The sequence below is a fragment of the Cavia porcellus genome, unplaced genomic scaffold, assembly GCF_034190915.1.
Source record: "Cavia porcellus strain 051 isolate PalLab524CR breed Dunkin Hartley unplaced genomic scaffold, mCavPor4.1 scaffold_20, whole genome shotgun sequence".
In the NCBI taxonomy this organism is placed as follows: Eukaryota; Metazoa; Chordata; class Mammalia; order Rodentia; family Caviidae; genus Cavia; species Cavia porcellus.
The window spans coordinates 52,538,822-52,548,705 of record NW_026947503.1 but is presented as its reverse complement, the minus strand read 5'-3'; the positions used below and the strand labels follow the sequence as shown (position 1 = coordinate 52,548,705).

At 35.8% G+C, this 9,884-nt stretch overlaps 1 non-coding gene across 1 annotated transcript; it reads right to left on the bottom strand.

Annotated features, from left to right (window-relative positions):
* Positions 1 to 8,792: 8,792 nt before the first annotated feature.
* Positions 8,793 to 8,980, bottom strand: LOC111758071 (U2 spliceosomal RNA). The gene has a single exon (XR_002792306.1). It is a non-coding gene; the product is annotated as a U2 spliceosomal RNA (small nuclear RNA).
* Between the last annotated feature and the right edge of the window lie 904 nt (positions 8,981 to 9,884).

Genomic DNA, 9,884 nt, shown 5'->3' with positions numbered 1-9,884 from the left:
TCTACGAAACTGTTCTTGTATGACAATTAACTGTACTAAGCACAGATAATTCAAATAAGAAGTCATCCCCAAATTCAAGGTACTTGCTTCTTAAAATACAGGCAATGAGCCAAAAGTGTCAAGCAGTATACCAGATGCTGCAGCAGTCATGTTTAAAGGATTCTATGTTAGTAGATGGAGGAATTAGATATAATGGGGACAGTGGGCAGTAAAGGGCTCCTAGGGCAAGTAAAATGTGAGTTGACCTTCAAAGGACAAAAAGAAATTATAAGGGAAATGAATTTTCTCTAGAAATGATATCCTCTAGAAATGACAGCATATTCTAAGACGTTTGAGACCATATATTAGATGTAGACTAGAATAACTAATATGAAAACCATTGTAAAATCCACCCAGAGGGCTATCATAGTGCCCATATTACAGTTATTTATGAGTTTAAAGAAAATAGGTTTAAGTTTACTTCTGTCATATTTGGGATGATCAGGAGTTAAAATACAGGAATCAAATGAATAGAAGCAAATACTGAAAGGATTCCTCTGAGTGCAGGCCATGATCCCTCCATTCATCATTTAATGAGGACAGTGCAATCTTACAGGGTCCTGGATAGCTACAGTGTCTGAAGGTGTGTTGCATCACCTTTTTTGTAAGTACCCTTTTCCAAGACTTGGTGTCACAATGCAAATGGTCCAGACCTGTCAGCCTGATGTCCAGTGACATGGACAGACTGAGGGGACTGACAAGGAAAGCTGAAACCATCTGCGGCTGCAACAAGAAGAAGTGTCCACAAGCACTAGAATCAAATGACTACTGAAATCAACTGTCACAAGTGGAACTCGTGCTCTAGAAGAAGTTAAATTAAATTTTAAGTTACATTAAAATTAAGTTTTACTGACAGGGAGGGTGAGGTGGCTCTTTGGGACAGTGGATAGCTCAGTGGACCTCTAGCGATAAGAAACTTCTAGGTAGGAAGGTAAAGGATAATAACTATGAAAAATAAAAGTTGATATAAACTGTCCTTCAGAAGCCTCCTGGTAGTCAAATTTAAGGGGAAGTGGTAGCCAGGTTTGCATGGATGTACAGAGGTGACAATGTGGAAGTTAGACCAGATTCCAAGGGGTATCAGTAGATAGTTTATAAAAATGTCAAGTTAGGGTAAAGAGGAGAGGGAGAAAGTTGGGAATCATGGGTTTGGGAAGGGAAGTTGCTCAGGCTAAGATCCAGGGACATCTAAGATTCACTCACAATTGTTTCTCTCTCCCCTTTCTCTTTCTCTACTCTTGGTGACCCTGTCTCTGTTCCTTCAACCAGTAAACTGAAACAAATCACTCCAAGAGTGAAAACTAGCCAATCCTTATTTCATGTTATTCATTTTCTCAATGTTTTGAACACATTGACTATAGCTATTTTACAGGCTTCATCTGTTCATTAGTTATATACCACACAACAATGTTCAGGTCTCCGTGCAAGATGGTGGTCCCATAAGTTATGTGGCCCTGTGAAGTCATAGCTATCTTTGAGCAAGTATACTCTATAATGTCCTCAAAATGTGTCAATCACAACAAAACCCACCTCAAAACTGATACATGTGCTTAACTGGTACGTTGCAGTTGACTTATATATTACATGTGACTCGTTTCTTGTTAGTAATTTTATGCTTTGTATTATATGAGAGACTTAGTGTTTACAAAATCTCCGAGGCTTCAGACGGAGGTGTCCTCTACCTGAAATGGCACAGTCCTTTCATGCTTAGGCAGATAGGATGGGGGAGACCCCAGTCCAATCAGATTGCACCCATAGGAGCCTGGCAGGTAGATTTAGTAAAACTCTGTCTTCCTCTTCTTTTTATTTTTCCATTTACAAGAGAAAATCCTTCTAGAGTATTTGGCTCCTGAACTTTCAGTTGACACCATGAAGGTTATTTGAAGCTTCAGAGTTTTCACCTACTTCTGTAGCCTCTTGCCCTAGGAAGATCGAAAACTCAAGAAACGTTTTGTGGATATATCGAAGCACATACTGAAGCTCACACTCTCCTTTCAGTGTTTTTGTTTCCTGATAATTGATTAAAAGTTTTTACTGTGCCTTAAGGAGAAATTCAGCTGAGTTCTCCAGCTTGTGACATTACAAGTGAACAGAGTAAATATCCCTCTACCTGTGTTTTCTCAAGTGCCAGATCCACTACTCCAGTTTTAGATAACAGTGAAACCTCCCTTCCCCTCTCTCAGGTGATCCTCAGCCTAACCTGATCTGCAAATACCCACCTTTGGTCTTCAAGTCACTCAGACTGATTTTTCCTGCTCAGTAATTATAATTCACCAAGTCATCATTCCTCTCACAGCTCTTGGATGGCTTCAAAATTTGATTTTATTTTGTAGTGTTCCAGACTTTTTCAAATTTTTGTAGCAGACACATTGGTCTTCCTAACCTGCTTGAACACTAAAATGTCAGAAGATCTCCATATAAATTTTTCCCCCAACATAGTAATTTAACTTTCAATGATTTTTAAAAATGCATGCTGAAGAAAGCTACTATGCATTCATTAATGTTTTTAAATACATTTGAATTTTCCTGATTACAACACAATTTATAAGCTTTTGAAAAATTATATTGCACTTGGGTAATATTATACTTTCAGACTGCGGGCATAAAGATTCACAAAGCACTGTCATCCTCAACTATACAGTATTGAATGACAGCCATGGGATTAGATATTTTATCCTAACATTAAAAAAATCAATAGCCTGGGCAAAAATTAATCAGATCCTGCCATTTCTAAATCCAGAACTCAAAATCCTGCAGCATTCTCAATTAAATATGAATTTGAGCACATTAAATTTTAGAATGTGTCTTTTATGAAAAAGGGTTAGGTTTGGGAAACTTTGATTTAGTAACCTATGTTTAAACCATACCATATAGGAGTATCTATTTATAGTGTTATCACTGTTCAGAAATCTATACCGTCTTTTTAAAAGAAACTAACACAATGGGAAAATTCTGAATAAATTCCTCTTATCCTACCTTATTCTGAATAAGAAAATAAATCAGGTCTTTTGTACATCTCTTATTCAAGCTATTATTCAGGACTAAAACACAAACTCTCAGAAAATTTATTTTCTAGACTTGGTTTTCTGAATACCTGAGTGGGGTCCTGAAGGGGAAAAATGTTTAAAGTACTGGGGACTAGGATCAGGAAAGTGGGAGTAGGGTGTAGGGTTTGGAGGGCCTTGAACCTGGATGAAAGGTCACTCAGGACTGGCTGTTGTAGCTAAGACACAGGCATTCCCAGGAAAAACTCCTGCCATTTATGCTGTTGTGTTTTTCAGTGATCTATTTTGAGAAGCCATGTGGATTTAGAAAAAAGAGACACTGAAGATCCTTTGATTGAGGTTTATTTCATATTTAGTCAAGTTTCTTCAACAACTTTATGAATCTATGGGAAAAAAAAGCAGTGATCATAACAACAGAGGCTGAATTTCCTGGCAAGGTAGTTTAGACAGATTTCAGATATAAATAAATTATAAGAATTGACAATTTTTGCTTACCTAATTTTGTGATATCACATTGATACAAGTGAACTTGATCTAAAGAACAAAGATGGACAATGAATGAATCAAATTATTTATATTACCATATAGTTGTAAAACCATCAACACAGGGCAAAGTTCTTGGACTTCTATTCCAAATGTTGTCATTTTCCAAGAGGAAGAGCTTGCATACTGAACCACAATTAACCAACAAGAATGTAGGTCTTTTTGATATTCTGTGTGCCCACATAGCTAATGAACTATTGTTGGGTTCTTTAGAACATTAAAAAGAACAAAATATGGATTATTAATGAGATTTTTAGAACTGACTCAGTAATGAGCTAAATAAGAGGAAAGTAACTCAGGGTTGGTTGTGTTGGGGGGGGCACAGTACCACATACAAACTTTTACTGAAGCAATAACTGTGGTAAACATCATTCAGAAGCCTTTGAGACAACGAAGGACCCTGTGTGTCTTCCCAACCTGAGACTCTTTTGGCCAATGTTCCAGCCCTCTGCAAAATCTTGAACCTTACTCACTGAAATGGTGTATGGGAAGAGTTAACATTTCTAAAACAAAAAGAATGAGAGGGGTTTCCTTACACAAATTATTTGTAAAAATAAGTCCCATGATAAAATATAAGGATTAATGTATTAATCAGAGCTTTGTGAATGCTCAAATTAAATGGCTTTGTTATGCTAATTCACTTGTAAGTGAAGAATAGAATGATTCTCCTATTATTGAATATCATTCTTAAGGGCCTGATTTAGATATCCTTTATGCATGCAAATCATAATAAGTCCTAGATGAGAAATTTGAAAAGTCACCTTATTTCTTTTCAAGTTGCAGCATAGCCACCATGCTTTATAGTTAGTTTCATTTAGCTTATGAAATTTATAAAAGACAAATATGCTCAGGAAGGAAACAACAGAAGGCAACTTTAGAAATGTATTTCCTCACAATCATCCTTCAAAAGGCTAATGTATCATAATAAAGACAAATTTCAGTGCATCCATCCCAGGCTTAAAATGCGCTGACCTGAGGTTACATAGTAAAAGAAGATACATTATTTATCCTCCTATAATGGTTTCTTTTTATGTTTAAAAGTTTGAATTATTATAAACATTAAAAATTGATGGATTACATACCAAAATTTAATTTCTGGGTTGGTGTGGAAAATTAGACACCGTGACAATACTAGGGCACTATTCATATTTGGCAAAACACAGGGAAGCAAATAGCTCAGAAAATAAGAGTGCACATGCTTGGAAAAATGCACACTAAGGTCTTTGGTCAGATATATATATATATATATATATATATATATATATATATAGAGAGAGAGAGAGAGAGAGAGAGAGAGACTGACTTGTGGGCATATTGGAAGATGGATGAACTAAGATGCTTTGCTTAAAACATTCTTCAAACACTTTGTATCTGTTTCTTCATTTTAAAGTCAGATTGCTGCCCATTGCTTTATCAACTAGGTTAATTTATGGACCTAAAATATCTTTTAACACTTAGGTAAAATGAACCTGGAAGAAAACAGCAAGTCAGTCTAAGGATTACAAGCAAGTCAGATCGCACAAAGCTTAGGGAGTAAGACACGGAGTGTGGGTATGGATGTCATTGATTAACTCTGACCATGACAGAACCATAGTTTCTTCTCTACCCATCTTTATTTCTTCTCTCCTAGTTTACCACTCTGTCATAAATTTAGTTATTAATTATATATAAAGTCTCAAAATCTTTTCAAGAGCTTAAATTTAAAACCAAAGGTCTGTTGAAAGTATCATAAAATAAATTTAGCAAGCATTTACAGATATACATCTGCCTCAAAGTACTGCTGCTCAGACTGCTGTCATGAATTCGAAAGTTGATACAACAATACACGTTAAAAGTATAATTACTCTGCAGCTAATTAGAAATTCAATATTAAAAATTCAACTTAGTCATATATATTTATTCTGTGGTACAAGTTAATGAATACTTTAGGCCTTGGAGCTTCTGAGAAATACAATGGGAAGTAATGAAATATATTTTATCTCTTGATAAATGTTTACCCATTAATTAGTTAACTTGAGTAAACAAGATACAGATTATCTTCTCATAAGAACTATTGTTTGTTAATGTGGCAATGTTTTTCAAGACCATGGCACTCAAATCAATTTATTTCTAAATGAAACATTTCTTTAGGATAAAATGTTACTAGATAACGTATGAGGACTGATCAGTTAATGATATAAACCAAACAAAGAGCAAACCATTTTTGCTTTGCTTGATTAATCAATGTACAAAGTAATAGTTTATAATGCTAACTGGACTGTAGGCAACTTGATCTTGACTTAACTAGAGAAATTGATTTATTCATGTTTTCCAAGAGGAAATCTATACCTTGTCATCAAACAGTACTCAAACATTTAGGCTTTTTGGGTTAATACAAACAACTGAAGTTTTAATAAGTCTTATCCCGATTATTTGATCAGTTTTAAAACTATATGGTCCAAGTTAATAACTCCTGTTTAAATTGCTTTTCAAATAATTTTGGATCTAAAATATTTCACTATATAGAAATTGGTTTCCAGAAGAATTGACAATGCGCTTACCACTTTCTAATATTATAGAATTCCAGGTAAAAGCCAATGAAGATTTTCTTAGTTTTGATTTTATAAAAATGAGTGTTTATTTCATAATCAAAACTGATAGTTGATAGCAAAAATAAAAAGCTAAAAATTGAATTAAATGATGTTCAGTGTACAATGGGATCCAAAAGCTAAGTGTGATAGCATTAAGGAAATAGATTTTTACTAGAATGTCTGGAGAAATTAAAATACACACACATGCACACACATACACATTCACTGTCTCAGCCATATTTGGGTATCACTTACATTGATGAACAGCTGTTTCCCATTATAAAACCATTACTCCAGATGAAAATTTCAGGGATGAATACTTCAACCTTGCCATCTTGATACAATGATATCTTGGTACCAAAAAAAAGTAGAGAGATTTCTGGCTCCAATTGAAAACTGGCCTATAAAATAAAAATAATTAAATATATATATGGGCCCTATTTTTAATTTCAGACATAGAACACAAAAGTATACATTTTTTTTTTGGTCTTTTTCGTTTTTATCGGTACCAGGGATCGAACTCACGACTGCCTGCATGCAAGGCAGGTGCTTATGCTGCTGAGCTAAATTCCCAGCCCTACATTTTTCATATTAATATATTTCAGAAGAATTTAATGATAATTCTAATGTTTTTGTTTTTATTTTTAGATTTTACTTTTTTAATACAAGAAACATTGATTATTCACAGTGTATCTGCAGCAAGATAGGTATTTGAATTTGTGATTTTGAAGCACCTTATAAAATCTCTTTATGATTATTCTATTTTTGTGCTATTCAGTCCAACTTTATTCAATTTAATTCATTAGTTGGATCACTATTGATATTTTCCTCTCAAAGTATCATCATGTGTTGGCGTAATGGATGATAAGTCAACCTAAAGCTTGATGTCCTAACAAAACTAATAATGACTGTAGACATCAAGTTATTTTGTCTAGGTTTAGAAAACTGTTTTTATTACATACAAAATTAAATATGCAAAAATGAAATGAACACTGCTAAAATTTATAAGCAACTATGAAAAAACAATATTTTCTTCAATTTCCTGGTCACAAGCTTAACTTACTTAACAAAAGCTGGAGAAAGCCATTCTTGTGAAATCTGTGAACACCTGCAAAGGCTAACTCTGTCAATTGTGTGGATACTCCCATACCTTGTCCTCGAGTATATGAATTACTGAGATGAACACACATGGACAAAAGAAGATTGAACCTCACTGTCTCCCCATTTCATGCTAAGTGATGAGGTACTAGAAAGCACATGTGGAGAACTTTCTTGAGCAATTCCAACTGAAATTGCAAAAGATACTTGACATATTTTTATTTGGGTGTGCCTCAGTGCTCAGCTTTTCAAAACAGAGTCATGAATTTACCAAGATAGTTGACAGTTTGAAAAAAAAAATTACCCGTAATTAGATAGAATATTGCCTAGGCTTTCTGGTTCTGGAGCTCCACTGATGACATAGAGAAATGGAATCTGATGACCCAAAAGAAGTGAAGTTTTGCCATTGTGTTGGCCACACTTCTGACACAGTCAGATGCATTCTTAGTCCAGCTGTTGGGCCTTCCTCTGAATTCAGACTACTGAGCTGTGTCCCGAAGAAGACTTCAGCCTGATGGTCAATGTTTCACCTGTGGGCCTGAGCTGGATGTGCATCTTCCCAATTCAGGCAACAACAGTAACATGCATTCCTCTCAGTGGACTGGGAGTTGCTGGGATCGTCTAAGAGTGGCATTTCTACTTCCTAGGGTATTTGAGAGAGTATTTAACTTCTTCAAAGTAGATGCCAAGTATGAATGTAGAATGCAGGCCACAGATTTTCCATTGACTCGTGCTGCTGACCATAATCTCATTTTCTGACGCACATGCTGTGCCTTCACAGTCAGAGATACATACACGTGGACCACTAGCATCCTCAACACTCTGTTCTTAAAAGGTCTTTGCTTTCAAATAGCACTAAACATTTCACTAAATATTTGGAAATAGTTAAAATCTTTAAAAATGTCTTGGAATTTCTGCTTAAACAGAGGTGCTGAAAGAATTTTCCGATATCATGTGGCCTCAAGTAAGACTTGCACAATATTTAATCTCTAGAAGTCTAGTTTGATTAAGAGCACAGTCACAAATATCAGTGCAATGACCACTGTATACAGTTCAATTTAGAAGCAGCTTACAATGTATATTACGTTTCTCAATACTGAGCAAGAAACAAATGGGAATCTTTGGTTCATCTGTAACCAACATGCCAGGCATGGAAAGATCTGCAGTAGATAACATGACACTTGTCTCCCTGGTTGGAAAAGCTTCCCTCCGCAAGCCAATAACAATGAACAAAGCAACACCATTGGATTTCAAAGGTTTCTTTCTCTGAGTTACTGGCAATACATCATGTTACAGTTTTCTAAAACCAGTTAGATTTACCTCAGCTTTGTGAATGGGCTATAGTGATATGCTTGAAAAAAAGGATACTCCTGTGATTCAGGTCCTGCTGTTATATGGACATAGGCGCTGTGGTCAGGCTCAATATAGGTTCTATTGACTTTGCAGTTAAAGCATGTGGTGATAAAGTGGAGTTTTGATTGATTGGACATTGGTGGATCACTTTGTGTGTGTGTGTGTGTGTGTGTGTGTGTGTGTGTGTGTGTGCACCATTCCTGGAGGAGCTGCCATACTGGATTGGTGTGTGGAGTAGATAGAGCAAGCTCCTATTCCATCTCCTGGCTTCAAAAATCCACTTAATATATTGTCCTCAGATAGATGTATCAGATATTAAACTGATAAGAACAGATACCACACTTGATCTTAGCCAAAAGTCTGAAAAGCAATACATGGATCACTCTTCTAAGTGTATCTGTGTGACTCATGGTCAGGTTCTTACGGTCTATATCTGGTCCCTTGTCTCTTCTGCTAGTCACTCTTCTCTTGCTCTAGTTCCTGACTGCAATGAACCAAGACACTTTGCTTTATCACACCCTTTTCCCACAGTGTTCTTACCTTGGAGCAAGATGATCATTGACTCAAAATATGAGCAAATTAAACTTCTCTTCCTGTAAGTTGTGGTTCTTAAGTATTGTGTCTCAGAGAAAAGCAAGCTAATTTACACTGGTTCTTTAGAATGCATAGCTTTTGGAGATCCCTTTGCAGTTTACTTTAGGAACTTTAATCATACTCCCAAAAATGATCTGATTCACTAGAGCACCTAAAGGATATTCAGGGATATGAGGAAGGACACTTCCAGGGCTTGAAGCAAGTATCAATCCCAAACAGAAGATATGGCCTTAGAGAGAGCTAAGTGTCTCCTTGTATCATGTACTCAAACACTGAGGCACCAAACATGCAAGATGATAAATTCAAATGAACATGGATAAGGCAAAAGACAATGGTTTGCTTGGGCATAGAAATTATGGGCCAAAGGTTTGCTTGAAAATAAATGTAACAAGTGGATTGAGGACAGCTTTGTAAATTCCTATTGCAAAGCAAAGTCTCATACTCTACAGAACATAGTTTCAGATGTTCTGTCAAAGGAAAAAGGAAACATCTAGGTGAAAAACAATTCTTATGGTCTCAAGACACCTAAAAATCACACAAAGTAAACTGTACCTAACTCAATTCTCCATAGTGTCATGTGAGATCTAAGTACATTCACCACAAACTAAAAGGGAAGTGACCAGAATCATCTGCACTCACAGCTGCCGGGAGTTGGATAATATTAGATTGGGTTGCTCAGATT